This window comes from Podarcis vaucheri, assembly GCF_965113315.1.
Source record: "Podarcis vaucheri genome assembly, chromosome: 2".
NCBI classification, from domain to species: domain Eukaryota; kingdom Metazoa; phylum Chordata; class Lepidosauria; order Squamata; family Lacertidae; genus Podarcis; species Podarcis vaucheri.
The window spans coordinates 1,618,971-1,644,019 of NC_138760.1; the positions used below are offsets into that span (position 1 = coordinate 1,618,971).

Here is a 25,049-nt window from a genome sequence, read left to right on the forward strand (position 1 = left end):
CCCAGTGCAGCCACACCAGTTGTGCTACCCTAAAACCATCTCTGCTCATGGTAAAGTCTTCCCTGTGGCTTGCTGTGGCATGGAAGCTGGGTGAGTGAAGAGATGCCCTGCTGGGGTTGAGATACAATCCCAGTTTTCCAGCCACTGCTGAAATCAGCTGATCAGAATCAAGCATTATTTCTTATCTGCCCCCTTCTTCCCTGCTTTTCGTTTCTTGGTCACATGGGAGTGTGACAGAACATTGGGAACTCTTGTATGTAGCTAGATCCTGGAAACATAGGTTACTGTCTGCTTGTTTGACTAAGACAAGGAGGAAAAACTCTCTGGCCCAGTGCCTCTTGACCATTAAAGTGCTGTCTCTGTGTCCAAATGCCTTAGGGCTCTGGGACCATAACCCTGGGGTTATAGGCCACAAGAGCAGACCTGTCACACTGACTCCATCCCAAGTCTGCACTGCCTGCCCTCTTTCCCTCTTTCCCACGATGCCACCTCCCTCTTCCCAACCCACACAAACGCAATGTGTTTCTAAAATTCACTTGATTCTTTTCTTTCCCCAACTAAATATGGAGCGGCAAATGCTATTTTTAGTCCCCACTTGCCCTGGGACATGCCGAACGCACGTAATGAGTTGTGGCGTGACCTATTCTGTCCTTTCCTGTTATGTCACGAAGCTTCATCACCCATTTGGCTGTCTTCTCTCTTCCCCCGCCCCATCCCATTTCAGTTTCTTAAAGAGGCGCCTGCTAAGAAATTGGAGGGAAAGGCTGCAAGAGAGAAAGGAAGCCCCACAGAGCACCATTCCCAGGCAAACAAGCCACAGCCAGATAGTCTATACTCTTTCAGAGTCCATCAGTCCCTCCTTTCCACCAACCACATCATGCAAAAAAATTGAGAAAGCCTCTTGGGAAACAGAGCAGAAGAAGCAGCCCTTAACAGAGTGGAGGGTGGACAGAGAATGCAAAGTAGGTCAGACCCGTGTTAGCCAGCCTCATGCTCTCTCCTTCTGGATGTGGCACGGCAACCCGCCCATAATTTACATTCAGCACATTAGAGATCATCAGCGAGTGATACCATGCCAAGTCTTCCTATGACTTCTCAGTAGATCAACCAAATTTGAGTGATACCAAAATGCCAGCTGAAGAGTTTGTGCCTCCCCTGCCCCCACCTAAAGCAAGTAGCTAGTCCTCCTGGGTGTAGTGGGGTCCTCAGGGCAGGACTCTGAGGCAGGAATCCAGGACCCTGCTTAGCGGAATGAGCAGGAGGGCCCCCAAATGCTGCAAGGCTTGAAGTAAGCGAAATAATCACACAGTACGATCAAAAGCGGAAGCGGGTGAAGCATAAGACCATTAAGTCCAGATCTAAAATCACCTACTGTAACTGGACCACTGCATGATAGCAGAAACAGCACTCCAAAATATGTGGGCAGAGATGGTAGAGCTGTACAAGAAAAGTGTAGAGAGGATGAGCAGCAGATTTATTTAATTTTTAAACCCCAAACAAAACACCTCATACTAACCTGAAGCCAGGACCATGATTGCCTGAAAATATTAAACTTGCCCTGAATTGCTTTCTAGAATATAGGCAGGTAAATCTTCTAAGATATTGTGTAATAGTTAGCAAAGAATTAAAACTCTATATGTACTTTGTGTACGAACTTAGTCAGTGGGTGGGTAAAGGTCTGTGATATTTTCCAGTTGCTGCACCTCAACCAGTCTCCCCAAAACCTGGTCCAAATGTGAGGTCTGGTTGTGGGATGAGGCACACCCTCTGACCCCTCTTCTTCCTTGCATACCTACATACTGCTCCATTCAGTTTTGGTGTTGATGTGTACACCTGTCCCCAAGCTGGATGTCTGCAAAACGTGATGTGAAGGCTGGCAACATCAACCCTGCCATTAGGAATCCCTTGCAAGACGACAGCAGTGCCTGGAAACAGTCAGCTCCTGCACCCGGAGCAGTGACCAGAAGAGATAGGACTTCTGGGAGGAGCACAGAGAGAAGAAACGCCCTGGTGCATCAGCACAGCTGGACACCTTCATCCGCCCCAGCTGCAACAAAACATGTCTCTCCCGTATCAGTCTCTAAAGACACAGCGGGTGCCTTAACCCTCCAACCGTTTGACTTCACCCCCAAAGGCACACTCTTCTGCTGTCTCCGAGACAGAGGATGCCAACAATGATCCTCTTTTCAAGCCATCTAGTTGGTGGCCATCACTGCCTCCTGGGGGAGCAAGTTCTGTAGTTTAACTTGGCACGACATGAAGGACTTTCTTTTATCTGTCTTGAATCTTCCAGTATTCAGCTTCACTGGATGATCTATAAATTACCTTTTTATGTTTAGAGATGGATGGGTTTCCTTTATAGGGTTTCCTTTTTAAAGGAGGTAGAATTGTAACAAAACAAAATGAGTAGATGCTCCAATTGCCCCCCGCCCATTTGTGGGTCTATGTTTGTAGAGCTATATTTTAAAAACTTAGAACTTTAAATAACAGCCTGGAACTTAAGATTACAGTGAAAGTTTTTTCTTGCTTTAATAAATATTTCATAAGTGTGAAAATAAGAAATTCCACTTTGAGCCTTAGAAAGGCATACTTCTTTTTTTATTCTTTTGGTTTGGGCATAGAAAATAAATTGTTTACTGGGGGGGAAAGCAAACAAACTTGAGAGTGGCTGTTAATGTATTGTTTGCTGTAGGGGTATTGTTGTGGGTTGGGTGAATAATAGGTTTTAAGTAGTTGTGGTTGTTTTTGCAAAGGCAGGTTTTTCTTTCTCCTTTCACCTGTGCTTCTGTATTTGTGAAGATAAAAGTAAAATCAAAAGCACTGAATTGAGAATACGTTACACCCTTTAAATTGCCCCCACCCACACAGCAAAGCAGCTTATAACGGTTGAGGGTCTTCTGCATCTTCATTCCCACCAAAACCTTCCTACGGACTCAGTCATGCTGCCTGCAGGATTATCCCAAGACACGTGTGTTTTTCTTGCTTTTGCTGCATGCTCTTTCATTTCCCTGTGCAAACCCCCATTATTACAGGGGAGGGGGGATACATGAAGGTGGCCATTGTCCCAAAGGGTGCCTGTAGGTGTCTGGTGATCCTTCCCTGACTGCTTGAGGCAGATCCAGCCTCTATGGAATGCATTGTGGGCTGCTGGCGCAATGGCAGCAAAGGCTAGAGCACAGTCCTTCGAGGCTGAACCTGCCTCGTCCTCAGCACCCCCCCCCCAAATACCACCTCTACAGTCAAAAGGCGACTGTCATCTCCTCCCACCACTAGGGAGAAAATGGGGGCTGTCTCCTGGGCTTTTCAGGGCCCCCACCTCCATGACAACCTTTGATTCCCACTTCAACTATCAGGGAAGTTTGATTTGACTCCCCGTTCTTATTTCCAGTGTAGTTCCCACCTGGTTCCTGATGCAGATATTCACTCACTCCTCCTTCCCTAGGTGTGTGTGTGGGGGGACACACACACACACACACACACACACACACACACACCATTTTGTGGTTTGCCTCAGGTGCCCAAAGATCTTGGGCTGGCTCTGCTCTTCTCCCTTGCCTTGCGCCAAGTCACGTCATCCGTCCATCGAGCTCAACGCTGTCTACACGGAGTGGCAGCGCTCTGCAGCTTTTCAGGTAGGGGGAATTCTCAGTCCAACCTGCAGATGACGGGGATTGAGCCTGGGACCTGCATGCAAAGCAGATGCTCTACCACTAATCTGTGGCCAGAGGGTGGGGGCATTTAACCCTTTTCCTGCCAGTTGCTTTCCCACTGAAGCACCCTATGAATCTGGTTTTACTGCCTCCTGCATTCCAGATGGAATGTCTTCTTGTACAGGCATTGGGGACAGTGGCCCTGCTCATGAACCACATTCTCCAAATTCCCAGTTTCCATTTTTAAAAAGAGTAATTTTCCAGCATTTGTAGGCCCTAAACACATACAGGCACTATTCTTTGTTTTTCATGTGAAAAATCAGCTCTCATCCATTTCAGGACTGTATTATACTTTTCCACCACTGCACTCCAGAAAGGTTCTTGCAGATGCCCATGTGCCCTCATGATATCACCAAACTCCAGCTCCCCACAACCCTGCTAGAAATGGCCCATGAGCAGGGATTATGGGGCTTGCAGTTAAACGATATCTGAAGGTTTTCATGTTGGCAGCCGTAGTTGCAAATACAGTTCAGAGCCCCACAAGGAGGCTGTTTCAGGGGCAAATGACTGGCAAGGAAATGGTTAATCGCCCACTGACCATCCCCCCCCCAGTCCTCCCAGGCCCCTTGGCAGCAGGGAAGGGGGCCATTAGGGCAGTGGAGGCTGGTCCATTAGGACAAATACAACACTGTCCCACCACCGACCCTCAGGCTGCCCTCCAGCCAGCCTGTCAGCATTGTCTTCCTCAGGTCGCAGAACTCACCAAGGAAGTGGGTGCAGGAATGTACCCAGTGCTTTTCCCCTAAAAAAGTTTAGGGGTACTCTCCTTTTCCTATTCATATTGAAATATTGCCCCTCAATGAGGCCAAACTTAGATTTGCAAAATGTTTAGGGGTGTGCGTCCTCCTGCATCCCCCCCAGAAAAAAGCACTGGAGGTACCTAAGGGTTGGGCAGGTTGGCCCCTGCTGAGGCACATAGAGACCTATAAGCTCAGCTAACTAGCCAGGCTAGAGGCCTTGTGCCTTATCTTGTGCTAGGAGCAGCTTTACTCCCAAGGTTGTAAACACATTCCTAAGCGTCTGCATATGGAAGGAGACATGCCTTGCTGTTCTGAGATGTACCTTCAAATGTCCTAACCCCTCAGGTAGAAAGGAATGCAAAGAGATCATGTGCAGCGTGGGGGGAGGCTTAGAGAGAGTTCTTTGTTCGCTTGCTCAATGAATAGGTAATGAAGGAAAGACCATACACGGTATAATTAGTATTGGTTTGTAACTTTAGATTGGATGAAGTTTATGCATGTGTATTGCTTTAATAGATAGCAGCTATGTATACTAGGAAGGCCCCACTCTTCTGGGGCTTTGCTCAGCTTTTGGAGAGTGATCCCACTGACCCCTTAATAATAAACACCCATGTGGAGATTTCCTTCAGCCTCAAAGGTTGATTTTTGCTACACTGCCAAGGGTGCAGGCCCAAAAGGGTGCAAAGATCGCACCTCTCCACTATGGCTTGGAGTGGCTAGGAGCCTGTCCACCCATCTGCACACTCCCTGGGTGTGTGGCCAACATCTGCTGCTCTGGGTGGCCAACATCTGCCTGTTGGACGTGTGTGTGTGTTTGCTGAAACAGTTCTTTGACAAGGGCGCAAGGGAGCCTAGGTATGCCTCTGGGTGGTGGCTCCACCTACTGTTGGCCTCCATGCCACTCTGATGGTCTGTCCTGTCCTGGCTATGCTTTCTGTCACTCCTCATTTTCTCTTTACCCCAAACTTTTCTATTGTGGCCTGTCTAGCTCTACCTTTGTCCCTAAGTAGTTGTCACACAGGCAATCCATGGCAGACTTTCCCAAAGTAACATTCTTGTTGTAGTTGCAGAGAAGGTGGGTTTGGAGGAGTCACACACACACCAGATCTGAATCCTCACTTCTCAAGACTGCCTTAAGAAGACAGAAATTACTCCCAGAAATTCAATTGGATCACATAAATCTCCTGAGCACAGACAGCATTGTCTCCCTTGGACTGGTTCAGGCATGCAGGGACAACATCCAATCCATCATTGTCTGAACCATCTTCACCGTAAAACAACTGTGATACAGGAAATAGGGAACATAGAAAGCTGCCTTCTGTGGAGTCCCTGGTCCCTCCGGCTCAGGACTGCTGATGCCTGATGTGGGGGAATCTTGTTCAGCCCAAGGGCCACATGCCACTGCTTTGTGGGGCCAGAGGCAAAAGTGGGCAGACCAGGGAATGCAAATGTACCCTTTGTCCAGTAGACTCGTCTCTACACACACTCACAGAGACCTCTCTATCCTATCCTCCTCCCTCCTCTCCTCACTGCATGTTTAATTGGGGTTTAAAGCCCTCATTAAACATGGGGCAGTTCTGTTTGGGGCCAGATATGGATCGGCCCCATAATGATCCAAGCTGGCTTATGGTTGCCATATCAGCCCCTAGATCAGGGGGGCTGAGCACAGCCCTACCCCTAGGCACAAGGGGTTCACACCCACCCACCCCTCACATTTTAAAGTCATAGTGGAGGGGGTTAGGCTGGCTAGCCCCATCCACCGCTGGTATTTGGCAACCAATGGTTGTCCAACCTCTACTCCATGCTGGCAAAATGCATTGCGAGAAAATATTAATTTTTGGAATTCTACGACAGCCAAAACCATTGCAGCCCTTTTCTCTATGAAAAAAAATGCTGCAAACAAGACCATACTTTTTTTTCTTTTTTTAAAAAACCTCCAGTCCATTTATTTTCACATATGCTAATGCCAAATGTTGATTTTGCTGCAGGAGCACGGACACTCGGCAGAAGGGACGTTTGTCAAAAGCTGGCAGTGTGTTCTCGCTGCTCTTCCAGGCACCTCAGCGGAGGGAGGAAATATTGCTTTTGTTGTGAAAGCTCTCCCCTGCCCGCTCCCCCTCCCTGGCCAGACTCTCTTTTGACACCACAAGATGTGCAGATTCCATCCCTTGCTTTTCAGAGCTTGGAGCTTATCAATTATGGAGGATGCGGCAAAAATGCCCACATTCCTTGGAAAGGAAACAGCAAGGTCTGGGAATCTGGGATGGTGTCATAACTGGAGTATTACTTTTACCAGGGCTCTAGAATCAGGTTCAAATCCCAATTTGCCCAGGAAGCTTATTTTGTTGCCCCCGGGCACACCAGTCACCACTTCTCAGCCCAGCCAGATTTGATATGAGGATTGGGAGCTACACCTCCATATGCGCTACTTTGACATCCTTGGTGAGCTAAAAGTTGTGGGGTGGACTGGATGACCTGCAGGGGACCTTCTCATCCAGTGATTCTATGAACAACGGGGCCTAGACAGCCCCAGCCAGCACAGCCAATGGTCACAGGTGATTTGTGAGTTGTAGTCCAGCAACATCTGGAGGCTGCACCTTTGCCTAAGCTCAGCCTGTATAACTGTAAGCAAACCCAAGTATAAAAAGGAAAAACAACTGCCAAGAAATATCCAGGGCTCTGTTTCCAAATGGAAACAAAATCTGGGTGAGTGCTGCACCCCAGGAACATCTCACTGGTCACAGAATAGAGGAGACCTGCAACGACATAACTACATGAGAGAGCACAGTCTGCAATGGAAGGGGACACCCTAGTCTCTTTCAGTGGAACTATTTGTGGGATAGCTGAAATACAGGCAGCAGTTCATTTCTTAAAAATCCTTTCGACTGTGTTGAGAACATGACACACATTACATGAAACTTAGCATGCAGAATATCACACTGCTTGGGGAATTCATGAAATGTAAATATATGCAAGATTGAGGGCAGGATCTGGTCTGTGCCCTGTGCAGGGCAGCATAGATACAGACCCCGGGTACCAGCGCAACTCAGTGACACAGTGGCCTTGTACCATCTCTGCTGAGAGGCATCATGACTCTGAACACCAGCTGAAACAAATTACAGGGGGACAAATGTAAGGTTCTGCACTTAGGGAGGAAGAACCAGATGCACAAATCATAGAATCATAGAATAGAATCATAGAATCATAGAGTTGGAATAGACCACAAGGGCCATCGAGTCCAACCCCCTGCCAAGCAGGAAACACCATCAGAGCACTCCTGAAATAAGGCTGTCAAGCCTCTGCTTAAAGACCTCCAAAGTAGGAGACTTCACCACACTCCTTGGCAGCAAATTCCACTGTCAAACAGCTCTTACTGTCAGGAAGTTCTTCCTAATGTTTAGGTGGAATCTTCTTTCTTGTAGTTTGGATCCATTGCTCCGTGTCCGCTTCTCTGGAGCAGCAGAAAACAACCTTTCTCCTTCCTCTATATGACATCCTTTTATATATTTGAACATGGCTATCATATCACCCCTTAACCTCCTCTTCTCCAGGCTAAACATGCCCAGCTCCCTTAGCCGTTCCTCATAAGGCATCGTTTCCAGGCCTTTGACCATTTTGGTTGCCCTCCTCTGGACACGTTCCAGTTTGTCAGTGTTCTTCTTGAACTGTGGTGCCCAGAACTGGACACAGTACTCCAGGTGAGGTCTGACCAGAGCAGAATACAGTGGCACTATTACTTCCCTTGATCTAGATGCTATACTCCTATTGATGCAGCCCAGAATTGCATTGGTTTTTTTAGCTGCCGCGTCACACTGTTGGCTCATGTCAAGTTTGTGGTCAACCAAGACTCCTAGATCCTTTTCACATGTACTGCTCTCAAGCCAGGTGTCACCCATCTTGTATTTGTGCCTCTCATTTTTTTTGCCCAAGTGCAATACTTTACATTTCTCCCTGTTAAAGTTCATCTTGTTTGTTTTATAAGGCGGGGGACACCTGGCTTACTAGCAGTACATGTGAAAAGTATCTAGGGGTCTTGGTGAACCAAAAGCTTAAAATGTGTCAACAGTGTGATACAGCAGCAAAAAATGTCAATGCTATTCTTTTTTATAATAATTTTTATTAATTTTAACATATAAATTATAATACATACCACAAAACTTCACCACTTATACAATCTTTTTTTGGACTTCCATCAGTACCTCTGATGAGCCTCCATTTTAACTACTTCTTGTGCATTTCTTAAATTCATATTGCCTTTAATTATCATAACTAACCATTCTCCCCTTTATCCATTTTTGCAATAGTTCCAATAATCCCCCTCACAAAACTTCTTGCAAACCTACAAACGTAGTCTGATCATCACATTTGCTTTTCAAATTGTCTGTAAATTTACACCAGTCTTCTGTGAATTTCTGGTCCCTCAGATTTTGAATCCTTCCTGTTAGTTTATCTAGTTCTGCATAGTCCATTAATTTCATCCTCCAAAATGTCAATGCTATTCTAGGCTGCATCAAGTAGTAGTCCTGTTGTATTCTGCCTTGATCAGATCACACCTGGGGTATTGCATCCAATTCTGGGCACCACAATTTTAGACGGATCATGTTGACAAGCTGGAACATGTACAGAAGAGGGGAACCAAGATGTTCAAAGGTATGGAAAGCAAGCCTGATAAGGAAGAGTTGAAAGAGCTGGGTATGTTTATCCTGGACAGGAGGAGGCTGAGAGGAGTTGTGATAGCCATCATCCAATATCTCAAAGGCTGTCCAATGGAAGAGTGAATAAGCTTAATTTTTTCTTGCTCTGGAGGGTAGGATTGAAACCAATGGCTTCAAGTTACAAAAAAGGAGATTCTGACTAAACATCAGGAATAACTTCCTGACAGTAAGAGCTGTTAGACAGTGACACAGTCTCCCACGGGAAGTTGTAGACTCTCCTTTGGAGGTTTGTAAGCAGAGGTTGGATGGGCACCTGTCATGGATGCTTTAGCTGAGATTCCTGCATCGCAGGGGGTCGGTCTAGATGACCCCTGGGGTCCCTTCCAAGTCTAAAATTCTTTGATTCTGTGGTTCCTCTGGTTGGCCCCTGTGAGAACAGGATGCTGGACAAGATAGACCCATGCCCTTATGACAGTAACATGGGACAGGAAGGAAGGGTGCTGATGGGGAAAGAATAATCTTTTTGGTTTTTTACTCCGGCCAGAGAAGGTCAATGTTCACATGTGCTGAATGGCGAAGCCAATCTAGAAGCACCTTCACTGCATTAAATCGTTGTTGAGGAACCCCAACCCTCCAAGTTCCTCTCCCTGGTCCTTGGAACTATTCCCAGGCCAAAACCCACCCTGGCCATGCGTCACACCCTGCGAGTTTTTGCCCTGGCTGCAATGTGTCCTTGGGCGGTTCCTCATTGCCTGTATGGGTGAGAGAGAGATTTGTGTGAGATTTGTGTGAGTGTGTCCAGAAACTAGCCTCCTGTACAAAGGTCATTTACATCCACTGCTCCACCCCCTTTTGCCTCTGACCCCACCCACCACTGTCATGTGACCCTTGGAAGGTTGCCCAGAAGAGAATGCAGCATCCAAAGCTGGACAAGCTGGATTATGACTAACACATTCTTTACCCCTCCAGGATAAAAGCTCTGGGGAAATCAACCTGATTCAGTAAATTTGCAACAAAGATCAGTGTAAATCGAGGTGATTAGCTGCCGCTCTCTCTCCAGGATGCTGCTGACAAACCTCTAGCCATACATCACCCTCATTTGATGTGAATTGGCCATCCTAGCTCTTAACAGCATGCACAGTGGAGCCAGTTCACACATTCAGCTGTTGCTTACCTCCCAAGGTAGAACTCATTCTGCTACATGTGGCGACCAGGCCCAAATACTGAGTGATCGAGTGATGTATAATCAAAGTGAGGCATCTAATCTGTACAAGGAAAGAGTTCCAAATGGCCACTTTCTTCTGTTGTAACAGTTACTGGAATTAATGTTATATATTTGATTGTGGGCACCCAAGTACATAGGCACTTGCTGACTCATCAGAATTTCCTGCTGGTGTGGAAGAATTGAAAACATTTTCTTTCCACCCCTGCAAACTGGCAAATTCCCAAATCAGATTTCTCTCTGTGTGTGTAGAATCCTGTACATGCGAAAGTCGCAAAGAACAAACACTGGCTTATCTATAATCATCGCTTCTAACACACACACAGAGGGAGGGGGGGGGGCCTCTGATGATTCCAGCTTGGCTCTGAAGTATAAGGGCAAAAATCTCTTGGAAGGCAAATTCCTTTGCTAGTAAAATATTAGTTGCTTTCAAAAGGTGCAAGCCCTCAAATTTCCCTTGTGGCATTTTTTTATGCTTTTGTAGGAGAAGGTAGCAGTTTCATACACTCAAATCTTTTCTGGCACATAAACCACAAATGGCCTGAGGGCAACCGGTTATGAGCAAAGAAAAATTTTGAATCAAACTCCCAATCGCTTCTCCCCCCCCCCACACTTTCTCTCCACTGTTTTACATTAATAATATTGATAAGCTACACAAATCACATTCTCAGAAGCGTCAACTACAAATGATTCAGGACAGAACTTCATATGAAGCAGGCATGCCCAGGTTTTCAGGGCTAACAAGGGGTGGGGGGGCAGCTGCAGGGAAGACTGGCAGCCGGGAGGAGTGATTTACTCTTCCCATACTTTCCTACAAGCTACCCCTCACCCCCCAAAAAATTCTCTGTTAGGTTCACAAGACTAGAAATAGGACCCCTGAAACAAGGAATTGGGGTGGGAAACAGACAAGAAGGGCATTCAACAAGGGGAAATTTTAGGGTACAGAGTGGAATAAGAGCCCACCCCACCCCACTGCCCCACTGACTGATGCCTCCTCCACACTACATTTATGCCAGAATGAGGAAGTTCTGCGCTGAAGTTCACATGCAGTTGTGGCTGTCAAGTGATAAGCTACTTTGGTTGATCAATTATCTTAAAAATTTAAAACTGCACAATATCAGCATAAGCTGCTTATTCAGGTCCTAGGAGGAACTACAAGATTAGTTAGCTGCTGAATTATCAAAAGTTAACCACTCATTACTAGTAAGCTAATTTAAGAAAGAAAGAAGTTTTTCTCTAAAGTGGTACCTCTGGTTACGTACTTAATCATTCTGGAGGTCCGTTCTTAACCTAAAACTGTTCTTAATCTGAAGCACCACTTTAGCTAACGGGGGCTCCTGCTGCTGGGTTAGCAGAACCTGTATCCTGAATCTGTATCCTGAAGCATATCTAACCCAAGGTATCCCTTTATTGCAGTAACTCACCAGAAGCAAAACAGCCTTAACAAACATGATAAATTGTGCCTTATTCAGTAACGCATCAAAACCATTAGATTCCAGCGCATGTATCAGTGCTGTTTATTCCAAGACATATGTTCCAATTATTAGGCCAGTGATACACATTGAAATGGAAATGTTTATCTAAAAAGTGTGTAGTTTTAATAAAAACATCAAAACCAAAAGAGCCTTAACAACAATTGTGCCCTGTGCCCTGAACCAAACTAGTCACCACCAATATCACCACCATCAAATAAATAAAGTCGGGTAAGTAATACACCAGAACCAAAACAGTCACAGCCGGCGCCACAGCGTGTCTTTAACTTGCAGCCATGCTGTTTAAACTTTGCCATCACCAATCAATCAGTCCAAGGATACAATCATCCATGGTTAGCTATCTTGTGGAGCTCCCATCAATTTCAGTATCACAGACAACTCTGAGGCAAGGTAAGCTGCAGCAGCGATACACCCAGCATAGGTTGCTCCTTTCGGGACCCCCTTCCGCAATCCACAAACCAGCAATTTGTGCCATTTCCCTCAGCCTTGACATGGAAGATGTAGCCAGTAGATAGAGAAACCTTGGAGTTGGCATGGCCTGTCAAAAGCCAGCTAAGTTATAACAAGAAAAGTGCTGGCATGAGATTGGCAACTGGAGAGAGAAAGGCAGGAGATCAAGGAGCTGTGTTTATCCTAATTTCCATCACCATATGCTTCTCTGGAACAATTTCAAATTCCAAAAGGAATCTATGAGGGATGGAGTAGTGGGGAATAGGATACTTTTATAGGCTACCAGCTGCTTACATTACTGTGTCAGCCATAAATCCACACTCCTCATGTCAACAGTGTCATGGAAACAGTGTGTGCATTTCAGAATCGGTGGTATGGCAAGAAGAGCATTGTGAAAGACTGGTCCAATCTTCAGCCTCCACATTCAGAAGGAATGCAGCCTATGAGGAAGGCTGGGCAGCAGCCATTCAAAGTGGAGGCTACGCCATGGCAAACCAGCTCTAGCTCCACCCACATATACTGTGATGTCATGCTAGTGTGTCATGAAGGTGGCACATGCTGAGGATGGGTGGGGCTTGCTGAGGCACAACTCTGCCCCATGAGATGTGGTGCAGTGGCTTCTCCATACAAAGGCCCTGGGCAGGATCTAACCATGACAAGAGAATTTCCCCACCCTGACAGGTCCACTCAATACTTCTGAATTTCTAGTATCAACACTCTTTCACCCTTGAGGAAAGCACAGCTCAGTAGTAGAAAAGCACAGCATACATATAATAATAATTTATTATTTGTACCCCGCCCATCTGGCTGGGTTTCCCCAGCCACTCTGGGCGGCTTCCATAGAAACCAAAAAACACTAAAATATCATACATTAAAAACTTCCCTGAACAGGGCTGCCTTAAGATGTCTTCTGAATGTCAGGTAGTTGTTTATCGTTTTGAGCAGCCAAGCATACTAGGACTCAATTTCTTGACTTTAAGAAAGCCGACTTCATAAAACTTAGGGAAGTGCTGGGTGAGATCCCATGGACAGCAATACTAAAAGGAAAGGGAGTTCATGATGGCTGGGAGTTTGTTAAGAGTAAAAGCACAACGTCAGGCAATACCAATGAGACGGAAACATGGAAGGTGCCTAAAGAAGCCAGGGTGGCTATCTAAAGAACTTTTAACTGAGTTGAGATTAAAAAAGGATGTGTACAAAAAATGGAAAAGGGGGGAAACCACCAAAGAGGAATTCAAACAAATAGCCAGCACGTGTAGACACAAAGTCAGAAAAGCTAAAGCACAGAATGAACTCAGGCTGGCTAGAGAGGTTAAAAGCAACAAAAAAGGCTTTTATGGGTATGTTCATAGCAAAAGGAAGAACAAAGAAACAGTGGGGTCACTCAGAGGAGAAGATGGTGAAATGCTGAACTCCTCAATGCCTTCTTTGCCTCAGTCTTCTCCGCTAAAGAAAACAATGCCCAACCTGAAGAATTTGGAGCAAATGATTCAGCAAAGGAAACACAGCCCAGAATAACTAAGGAGATAGTACAAGAATATTTGGCTAGTTTAGATGTATTCAAGTCTCCAGGGTCAGATGAACTGCATCCAAGAGTATTAAAAGAACTGGCAGATGTGATCTCAGAACCACTGGCAGTCATCTTTGAGAATTCCTGGAGAACAGGCGAAGTCCCGGCAGACTGGAGGAGGGCAAATGTTGTCCCTATTTTCAAAAAGGGGGAAAGAGAGGACCCAAATAATTACCGCCCAGTCAGTCTGACATCAATACCAGGGAAGATTCTGGAGCAGATCATTAAGCAAACAGTCTGTGAGCACCTAGAAAGGAATGCTGTGATCACCAATAGTCAGCATGGATTTCTGAAAAATAAGTCATGTCAGACTAACCTGATCTCGTTTTTTGACAGAATTACAAGCCTGGTAGATGAAGGGAACGCAGTGGATGTAGCCTACCTTGATTTCAGCAAGGCATTTGACAAGGTGCCCCATGATATTCTTGTAAAGAAGTTGGTAAAATGCGGTCTTGACTATGCTACCACTCAGTGGATTTGTAACTGGCTGACTGACTGAACCCAAAGGGTGCTCATCAATGGTACCTCTTCATCCTGGAGAAGAGTGACTAGTGGGGTGCCACAGGGTTCTGTCTTGGGCCCGGTCTTATTCAACATCTTTATCAACGACTTGGATGATGGACTCAAGGGAATCCTGATCAAATTTGCAGATGACACCAAACTGGGAGGGGTGGCTAACACCCCAGAGGACAGGATCACACTTCAAAACGACCTTGACAGATTAGAGAACTGGGCCAAAACAAACAAGATGAACTTTAACAGGGAGAAATGTAAAGTATTGCACTTGGGCAAAAAACACGAGAGGCACAAATACAATATGGGTGACACCTGGCTTGAGAGCAGTACATGTGAAAAGGATCTAGGAGTCTTGGTTGACCACAAACTTGACATGAACCAAAAGTGTGACGTGGCAGCTAAAAAAGCCAATGCAATTCTGGGCTGCATCAATAGGAGTGTAGCATCTAGATCAAGGGAAGTAATAGTGCCACTGTATTCTGCTCTGGTCAGACCTCACCTGGAGTACTGTGTCCAGTTCTGGGCACCACAGTTCAAGAAGGACACTGACAAACTAGAACATGTCCAGAGGAGGGCAACCAAAATGGTCAAAGGCCTGGAAACGATGCCTTATGAGGAACGGCTAAGGGAGCTGGGCATGTTTAGCCTGGAGAAGAGGAGGTTAAGGGGTGATATGATAGCCATGTTCAAATATATAAAAGGATGTCACATAGAGGAGGGAGAAAGGTTGTTTTCTGCTGCTCCAGAGAAGCGGACACAGAGCAATGGATCCAAACTACAAGAAAGAAGATTCCACCTAAACATTAGGAAGAACTTCCTGACAGTAAGAGCTGTTTGACAGTGGAATTTGCTGCCAAGGAGTGTGGTGGAGTCTCCTACTTTGGAGGTCTTTAAGCAGAGGCTTGACAACCATATGTCAGGAGTGCTCTGATGGTGTTTCCTGCTTGGCAGGGGGTTGGACTCAATGGCCCTTGTGGTCTCTTCCAACTCTATGATTCTATGATTCTATAACATCTGATGGGAGGGCGTTCCACAGGACGGGCACCACTACCGAAAAGGCCCTCTGCCTGGTTCCCTGTACCTTTGCTTCTCGCAATGAGGGAACCACCAGAAGGCCCTCGGCACTGGACCTCAGCGTCCGGGCAGAACGATGGGGGTGGAGATGCTCCTTCAGGTATACTGGGCCAAGGCCATTTAGGGCTTTAAAGGTCAACACCAGCACTTTGAATTGTGCTCGGAAACGTACTGGGAGCCAATGTAGGTCTTTCAAGACCGGTGTTATGTGGTCTCGGCGGCCGCCCCCAGTCACCAGTCTAGCTGCCGCGTTCTGGATTAGTTGTAGTTTCCAGGTCACCTTCAAAGGTGGCCCCACGTAGAGCGCATTGCAGTAGTCCAAGCGGGAGATAACTAGAGCATGCACCACTCTGGCGAGACAGTCCGCAGGCAGGTAGGGTCTCAGCCTGCGTACCAGGTGGAGTTGGTAGACAGCTGCCCTGGATACAGAATTGACCTGCGCCTCCATGGACAGCTGTGAGTCCAAAATGACTCGCAGGCTACGCATCTGGTCCTTCAGGGGCACCGTTACCCTATTCAGGACCAGGGAGTCCTCCACACCAGCCTGCCCCCTGTCCCCCAAAAACAGTACTTCTGTCTTGTCAGGATTCAACTTCAATCCATTAGCCGCCATCCATCCTCCAACCGCCTCCAGGCACTCACACAGGACCTTCACTGCCTTCACTGGTTCTGATTTGAAAGTGAGGTAGAGCTGGGTATCATCTGCATATTGATGGACACCCAGTCCAAACCCCCTGATGATCTCTCACAGCAGCTTCATATGTTAAAAAGCATGGGGGAGAGGACGGAACCCTGAGGCACCCCACAAGTGAGAGCCCAGGGGTCTGAACACTCATCCCCCACACCACTTTCTGAACACGGCCCAGGAGAAAGGAGCGGAACCACCATATAACATTGCCCCCAGCTCCCAACCCCTCTAGATGGTCCAGAAGGATGTTATGGTCGATTGTATCAAAGACCGCTGAGAGATCCAGCAGAACTAGGAAACAACTCTCACCTTTGTCCCTAGCTCGCCGGAGATCATCAACCAGTGCGACCAAGACAGTTTCAGTCCCATGGTGAGGCCTGAACCCTGATTGGAAGGGATCCAAATGGTCCGCATCCTCCAGGCGTGCCTGGAGTTGTTCAGCAACCACACGCTCAATCACCTTGCCCAAGAATGGAAGATTTGAGCCTGGGCGATAGTTGGCCATACTGGCCGAGTCTAAAGATGGTTTTTTAAGAAGCCTCTTTCAGCGGATCTGGGAATCTTCCCTCACAGAGGGAAGCATTCACCACCCTGCAGAGCCCATCGCCCAGCCCTTCCCGGCTTGCTTTTATTAGCCAGGATGGGCAAGGATCAAGGAGACAGGTGGTTGGTTTCATGCGTCCAAGCAGCCTGTCCACATCCTCGGGGGTAACGGATTGAAATTGATTCCATGCAACTTGATCAGACAGAGCTCTGGCACTCTCCCGCCCCGGCCCTGTCTTCTTCGCCGTCGCTATCGCCACTTGGTAGGCTCAACGTTGAGCTCTAACCTGTGTCCGGTCATATATATATGCAAAAGGTTCATATTTATATATATATATATGCATATATATATGTGTGTGTGTGTGTGTGTGTCTCCGGTCTCCAGGTAAAAAGCATAATGGAAAGGCCCCCTTCCGCTAGGAGCACAGGACAGCCACTGCCAGTCAATACATGCGATGTAGTGGTTAGTGTGTTGGGCGAGAACCTGGGGTACCTGAGTTCAAATCTCCACTTGGCCATGAAGCGCACTGTGTAATCTTGGGCCAGTCACCATCTCTCAGCCTAACCTGCCTCACAGGATCGTTGTGAGTATAGGAATGGGCAGCGGGAGAACTATGGACACCGCCTTGAGTTCATTGGTAGGATAGTAATGTAATAAAAAAATAAAAATAATAGCATTGGGGTGGCAACTGTGAGAATAGTACTAGATGGGCCACTGCTATAAGGGACGTATCAGCAGGCTGGATGGGCCTTTAGCTTTGCAGGAGTACATAAATTCTTTGATGGGAATCTAATAGGCAAACCCCAAAATGGACCAATGAGCACTGAGCATGCCCAGTGGGAAGGGGAATTTGAAACTAGTGGGTGGGAAATGGAATGGAGTGCCTGGGATTCTGAACAGGAGCACTCAATGTTGCAAGATTTTGTTGTCAATCCCTTCTCTTTTCCAATGCAGGGCTATGTTAAAGGAGAGCAAAAGGCACTGATTGAACTTTCCCTCCCACTGTGTAGCAGAACTTCGCTTTCCCCAAAGCAAGAAGAACTGGCTCAGATCATCCAACGATTCTTTCTTTGTACCTCATCAAAACCTATGAAGAGTGAGATCACAAGTTCAATGCAACCAGAGTCCTGTTCTCTTCATTCCCAACAACAGTCAAGGAACTCACATGAAACCCCCCTTTGGGTTGTCTCATCAGAATTGCTAGACATCATACTTCAGCCTGCACAAAGTGGACTGTAGTCCATGAGAGCTTATAATCACAGGAGAGAGGGGGAGAAATAGAGGAATGCACGGTGGGGCTGTGCTATCCACTGACCACTTCTTTAGTTTACAAGCATTTTAATTCTGCTCACACATTTCCAAGATGGTTGTTGTTTTTCCTTACATATCTATGCAACCTCTCCTCCATCCTGGAAGGTAAAGTGTCATTCATGTGCTTCCTGTGCAGTCACCCATCTAGAAACGGATCAGACCTAAACCGCCTTAGCTTCAGTACGGTGGTAGTCACTTATGCCTTCCGGCCAAAGCCTGGGGAATATGCATTGGCGGATGCTGATTGCTTGAAGTGAAAGCATTGATTTTCCAGATTCTGCACTTGCTCACAGCCTCCCGCCTCCCAGTCAGCCTGACTCTATGCTTCTCTGTTCTTTCGCTCCCCCAGCTTCCAAGGTGCTCTTTCCAGCCACCTGTCTCCCCACAACTGGTGCCCTGACCTGATCTGGATACATCCTGTCTCTGGAGCCTGGGTAAAGTTAGCTTATGATTACTTATGAAAGTAATCCGTATGTACAAAATACGTATGGGGGACAGGGAGCGGGGTCCTGCCACTGGACCCACTACTGACACCTTGTGCATCACAGACCCTGCCCACCTCAAAGCATGAATGTTGAGCAGGATGTTTGCAGGAGCGCTGACTTGCATTCAGCTCCATGTGATTGGGATCTTGCCATGCAGCTCTCCAGACTACATGGAGCACATGTGAATGTTCAGCTGGATGTGGATAGACTATGGGGAGGCAGCAGGCTCAGTGGCTTGGTGTGGGCCCAGTGGCACAGCTCTGCTGTTTTTCTGAAAGTGGCTATTTGAACCCATTCAAATTAACATCTCCCTTCCCATACAAGAATCAGCAGTGTTTTAAGGCATCCTGTTACTGATGCCACTCCCTGGACAAATGGAGCGCTTCTGAAACATCAGAGCATCTCAATCAGCAGCAGAATATGGGGAGAGATAGCAGTCAGGCCTTTGAAAGCAGACTTACATTTTTCAGATCATCTCATAGATAAGAGAGTCTGCTGATTAAGATTCTAACAAGTGTGTCTTCGCCCAACATGGATCTTATTGGATATGTGGAAGTTCCTTTGTTTGTTTTCAGCCCCATTTCTGAGACCATGTGAAGGTTTCATACTCTGAAAGAAGTCAGGGGTGTCAGACCTTGCCATACCCTACCCAGTTATGCAGAGGTAGAAGGGAGACAGGCTAAAGCCGGATCTGTGCTGGTTGACGCATGGTAACATTAAGGTCTCTAGGGTGCCATTGCATTCCTGATGCAACCATTCAGAGCGCTATGAGACAGATGCTTCCCTGCACCCGCACCCCCAAGCTGACCAGAATGCCTCCCCCTTCCTGCACTGGAGATGGTGGTTGGGAGGGACCCTCCCAAGTTGGGAGGGACAGAGGCTGCAGTTATGTCTTCAGGAGGAGCCCTGAGTCTTTAAATGTGTCACTGATTGGGACCCAATTAATTTGGATCACCAGCGCTTGTCCTATAAACACTTATTTTGTTTTTTAATTAAGCACTTCCAAGTTCAACAGGGGAAGAGGGGGAACTTCCACCTATCCATCAATAGAGCTTTTTGCCCTGGTCAAGCAAGGGACCCCTACAGGCATATCCAAGTGTCGATGAGGAACACAAGACTCTTTTAGTCTCCCTCTGAACTGTGGCTGCAGCTCACCTCCTGCAGCGAAGCATGACCAGAGCTGGATCCAGGTCATGGATTTTATTTTGCTGTAGAGTTAGGCGGGATCCCTGGGTCTGTCATATCCCTTCCCAGAGAACCCTCTGTTGTGAGAAAGTCTAGCTAGATGGAGCACATGTCTGATTTAGCCCGACAATGTCTACTGTGTTTCCCATGCAAAATTCATAGCCAGGAATGGGCCAATTATGTTCCCACTGAGTCCCATTGGGCTGCATTGCCTTTTGGTTGGTTTCCTTCAGCATGGAAAATTGAGAGGGATGTGTGTGAGAGAGAGCTATTCCACCTTTTTGACATTCACCCACTGATTTATTCACCCCATATGCTGGTGCTTCTCCACCGAAGTGCTTAGCATTTCCATGGGTAATTCATAATTATTAATTATGAAAATCAAGAGCAGAGTCATCCGCTGCATACAGCCAGGCAAAGATAAACGACCTGATCTCTACTTATAAGGCCAGGGCGATATGTTGTTTTTGCAGAGACTGGCTTTAACTTCATGTTTCGCTTTGGAGGGAAAAGGGGATTTATTGGACCCACTGCTGGATAATACAGTCTGAATGCAGCTGCACAATGAATCTTAAATTAAATGGGGAGTGGAAAGCGAGGTGGGCCTGAGTACAAGGCGACACAACATGTATTATGGCAGAGCAGAGTGCCCTATAGCAAAATTGCTCTTCTGAAAATCACAATTTATTATTTAGTGGGTACACTTGTATCCAGTTCTTCTTCCAGAAGAACACACAACAGCTTACATATGGTAATAGCCTGGGCTGCCATCTATTCCCAAATGCAAATGGTTACTATTCCAAAACAAAGCAGCAGCACTACAAGGAAAGAATGATGAAACAGATTCAAACCACACTCAAAACAGAATTAAATCAGGACAGGACAAAGCAAATCTCCACTCAAATAGCCAGTGTCAATCCTGAAATCAAGTGGCTAATAACTGTTCATTTACAGGCCCTTGGATGTGGTTCCACAATATTTTTAATCATTATTACTAGGGGCTGCCCTAGTGAGTCACCCCACTCACTAACTCCACCTACCCATGGAACCCTTTGTCAACTGCCCTGAAACCACAGCTGACCTCCCCCACTCTCTTAGCCCCTTTCAGATCACCCCTCCCTCTCCCCCTGCAGCTCACCTCTCTCCCCACTCTTTCTTAAAGGAGGGGAGGTGCTTCACAGAGTAACGCCTCCCCACCTCCCTCACACCTCTCTGTTGAGCCCTTGTCCTATCACACCCCAAAGACCCAACCCAAAGAGATCATGTCCTTTGGTATCACCCCTGTCAGCAGCACAGCCCCCATCCCTCGTATCCACGCAGCCCCCAGAACCAGGGCAAGATGTGCTGGTTTGGGTCGTGTCCTGAGCTCCTGGGGACTGGCAATTTGGCAACAAGGTGGGGGTGACAGGTACACAAGGATGAGGGGTTTAAGGAATGTGAGGGAACGGGGGTCAGCATGGGGCTGGAAAGTGGGTTTGGTGGGGTGTAGGCAGTTTGGCAGGCAATGCAGCAGCCCCTAGTTTTTTGTGGAGGAGGAATTCACATCTTAAAGGTTTTGAATTCTGCTGGATTTTGCCCACCAATCTGAGATGTTACAAGATTCAATAGCTTATAAAGACCCCAAACAGATTTGGCACTTGCATTTGTAGGAAATCTGTAAAACTTTATATTCTGCCACAATTCCATTTCAATGCTCCTTCAGATCTCAGCTCAGCCAGAGCTGCACTGGGTGTTCAGCACTTCCATCTGGGTTGCGCTCTGCAATAGTGACAGAATCAAAATGGGGAGAGAAGCCAGAGGCAGAGAAAACGAGAACTGAAAAAGACAAGGCAGAGACCGAGCAACAGAAAGGAAGAAAAATGAAGTAAATTGCTCTCCTTCAGCCTTGACTTCCCATCTATAAAATGGGAATAATAGATTGCTTTCCTTATATGGCAAATATGAGTTTGAATTACATAAGAAAATTAAAAGTGTTTTCAAACTGCTGTAGAGGTAGCCAATAGTCAGTTCCACTTAAATTTTGCTTTTGAAGGTGGACATCTATGATTTAATTTAGAAGTGTCTGCATAACAAACCAATGTATTAGTTGGGCAGCTGTGCTTGTTCAGGGCACCCAACTCCCTAATTCAGGATGGAAATCTTATTTTAAAGAACACTGGGCTCACCTGTACTTTAAATGGATTCTCAGCCCTGCAGAAACAGACATGATTACTCTATAAGCCCAATTAAGGATGTTATTAAACCTGTTACCACTGCACATTAAAGTCATATTAAGAATGCAGAGATATTAAGGTTGGGTGCCTTATATGAATGAAGTCATTCCATCTACACTGCTGAAAATCATTAGGTGAGGGAATTCCCTCCAGTTCATGCTAGATCACTTTACATTCTGAATGGGTACAGAGTGTGCCAAGTCATTTCAACTGCACATTAACAGAGGGCTTGGGTGCCAGTGAGCATTATAGAATTAAGTCTTTTAATCCTGCAGCAGGAACAAGGAGAGTGGTGGTGGTGAGAATCTAATTAGGAATAAAATACCTTTAAAAAAAATGTGGCCAGGCCTGGGTTGTTGATTATAGAATTTTGCACATCAGTATCAGATCACTGACTGAGTGATGTATTTGCATCGTTAACACTGGAAGATTATAAACCTATACCTGTTGGGTTAAACCCAGGAACAGATTTATCAGGAGATTCTGGGCAAGTTGAATAATTACAGAACCACATTTCAGGACCTTTTCACTCAACAGCTGTTAACAGCTGTCAACCCCTAAAAGCAGAATGGGGAAACCTATGCGCCAAGCACTTCGAACATGCCTATGTACTCAGCTTTGCAAACCACAAGACACAGTGTGATATTTAAGCATTTGCCTGGTAGCCGCCATGTGCAATAAGGATTTGCATGCAGGTGAGTGAGTGGGCTAGAGTACTCTATCATTCCTCCCTGCCCAGTATAGAAACCTAGCTGGCTACTAGAGGATGGAATACCCATCCTCAGCACCAGTGTTAAAAACTGAGATATGAAAGCTAGGCGCTAAATGGCACCTCAGTTATGGGTGCAACAACAGAATGTCTAGGTGCACATTTTTATAACAAGAATACAAAGCTGAAAATGAATGAACTGCAGCTAAAATATTATGTTCATTCCAGGACTTTTACCCATAAAATATTATGTTCATTCCAGAAATTGTGGAAAAAGGGAATCAAATTTACAGCTTGTAATGTATTAAGAGAAAAATTGATGAAAATGATGTACAGATGTGTCAGGGAACTGCCATCGGAGGGACAGGTGGTGGAAGGGCTCACGGAGGTTGGGAGAGACCCAGCAGCTGAAGCAGGAACCAGCAGGGGGAGAGGTGGGTCTCTGAGGGAAAGCGAGCAAGAGGGAGGGCTCAGGGAAACGTCCAGCGAGAACAGTGGGGAGGTTTCTGGACCTCCCATAGGGAGACCCACTCCTCGCCGGAAACTGTCACGCCGCGAGTCCAGAAGACGTGTTTCCGTTAAGGAGCTTTTATGTTGGAAGCGATTCCGAAAGCAACCACTGTTGGAATCTGCCAGTGACTAGAGGAGCCATGTCTGAGGGGCTCCGTCACAGACAGAGGTTTGTGGACTTGAACAAACTCTGAGGGACTACGATTTTACGCACAAGCAGCTCATCATCCCTTCACAGCATTGTATTTAACACCAGTGAAGTCAGCAAAAATGTATCATACTCATGATAATAAATGCTGGAAATGTAGAGAAAAAGAAGGAACCTTTTACCACAAGTGGTGGATGTGCCCCAAGCTAAAAGACTTCTGAGAAAGGATTTATAATGAATTGAAAAAAAGTGTTGAAAAACACATTTAGTAAAAAAACCAGAAGCCTTTTTACTTGGTATAGTGGGGGATGAAATCCCCTAAAAGGGGGGACTTCCAGGTTGGTGCCTCCGGCAATGGCGGATTTCCTCTGACCAGGAGGAATCTGCTCCGTGGAAATTTGGGTTTGGCCACCACGGTGAAGGCGGAGACCCGTAAAAATCACAGGCGGGAGAAGCCTGTGAACGTGGGATTCGGCGGGCACCTTTTGCGCCTCCCCTACTCACGGGGAAACCCGGTTTCGGGGATCCGGAGCGAGCGATGTGGGGTGAGCGGCACGGTGCTTCGAATCGTCTGCTTCTTCCACGGAGCGAAGCTGCATAGCTATTGCAGGAGAGCATTGACTTTTTCCTGTGGACAATTTGACTCTAAAGTAATTACCCATGAGTAGAGCTGAGACAGGAGAATCGGATTTTAAACGTTTAATTTGGCATCGAAACGGGGAGGTTCAAAACAGGAAGTCTGCCTTCCCTATTTGTAAATAGACTGAGGCAAGGAGGCTGTAGGCTGAAGTCATAGAATCATAGAATCATAGAATCATAGAGTTGGAAGAGACCACAAGGGCCATCGAGTCCAACCCCCTGCCAAGCAGGAAACACCATCAGAGCACTCCTGACATATGGTTGTCAAGCCTCTGCTTAAAGACCTCCAAAGTAGGAGACTCCACCACACTCCTTGGCAGCAAATTCCACTGTCGAACAGCTCTCACTGTCAGGAAGTTCTTCCTAATGTTTAGGTGGAATCTTCTTTCTTGTAGTTTGGATCCATTGCTCCGTGTCCGCTTCTCCGGAGCAGCAGAAAACAACCTTTCTCCCTCCTCCATGTGACATCCTTTTATATATTTGAACATGGAAAGCCTTGGAAAGCCTTTTGTAAAAGTCTAAATTTCCCTCGGTAAAGAGCATAAAACCCCCCTTGGAGGCAGGAGAAGATGGGGGGAAGTTGTGGACTGAGTATGCCTGCAGGAGAGAGTGAAGGGAGTTAAAATACCGCCGCTCTGACCCTGGAAACGGGCTGCCAGTAGGACTGACGTTTTGGAATGTTCATTGACAGCACTTAGAACGTTCCTTGACAGCTAGCAAAGGAAGAGAAATCCATTGTTTCTATTGTCTCCGGCTGCTTCTAAAAAGGAGTAAAAAGTAACTGAAATCTGAAACTAACTTTGGATTGTATGAGCTGCGTTTAAAGGGGACATTGTTGACTATTATAAATAGACACTGTTTCCCCCTAGTGGAAGTCTCTGAAATTGGTTACTTTATAAGAGCTGGGCTAGGGGGATTTCCAGCTGCAAGATAAAAATTATAGAATCATAGAATCATAGAATCATAGAGTTGGAAGAGACCACAAGGGCCATCGAGTCCAACCCCCTGCCAAGCAGGAAACACCATCAGAGCACTCCTGACATATGGTTGTCAAGCCTCTGCTTAAAGACCTCCAAAGTAGGAGACTCCACCACACTCCTTGGCAGCAAATTCCACTGTCGAACAGCTCTTACTGTCAGGAAGTTCTTCCTAATGTTTAGGTGGAATCTTCTTTCTTGTAGTTTGGA

General features: G+C 46.5%; 1 protein-coding gene and 1 long non-coding RNA gene across 5 annotated transcripts in view; one reads left to right on the top strand and one right to left on the bottom strand.

Annotated features, from left to right (window-relative positions):
- Window positions 1-25,049, bottom strand: part of OLFM2 (olfactomedin 2) — a 219,537-nt gene that overhangs the window by 85,946 nt on the left and 108,542 nt on the right. Inside the window, exon 1 of one of the 4 annotated variants that reach the window (XM_082208547.1) lies at window positions 12,565-12,748. The exons of the other annotated variants lie outside the window; for them this stretch is intronic. The gene's annotated coding sequence lies outside the window, so the exon portion shown is untranslated. Of the gene's footprint in view, window positions 1-12,564; window positions 12,749-25,049 lie in introns of those variants that run through there. 4 annotated transcript variants of the gene reach the window in all.
- Window positions 17,046-17,781, top strand: LOC309524543. Its single transcript, XR_014215991.1, has 2 exons — window positions 17,046-17,299; window positions 17,617-17,781. It is a non-coding gene; the product is annotated as an uncharacterized lncRNA (long non-coding RNA).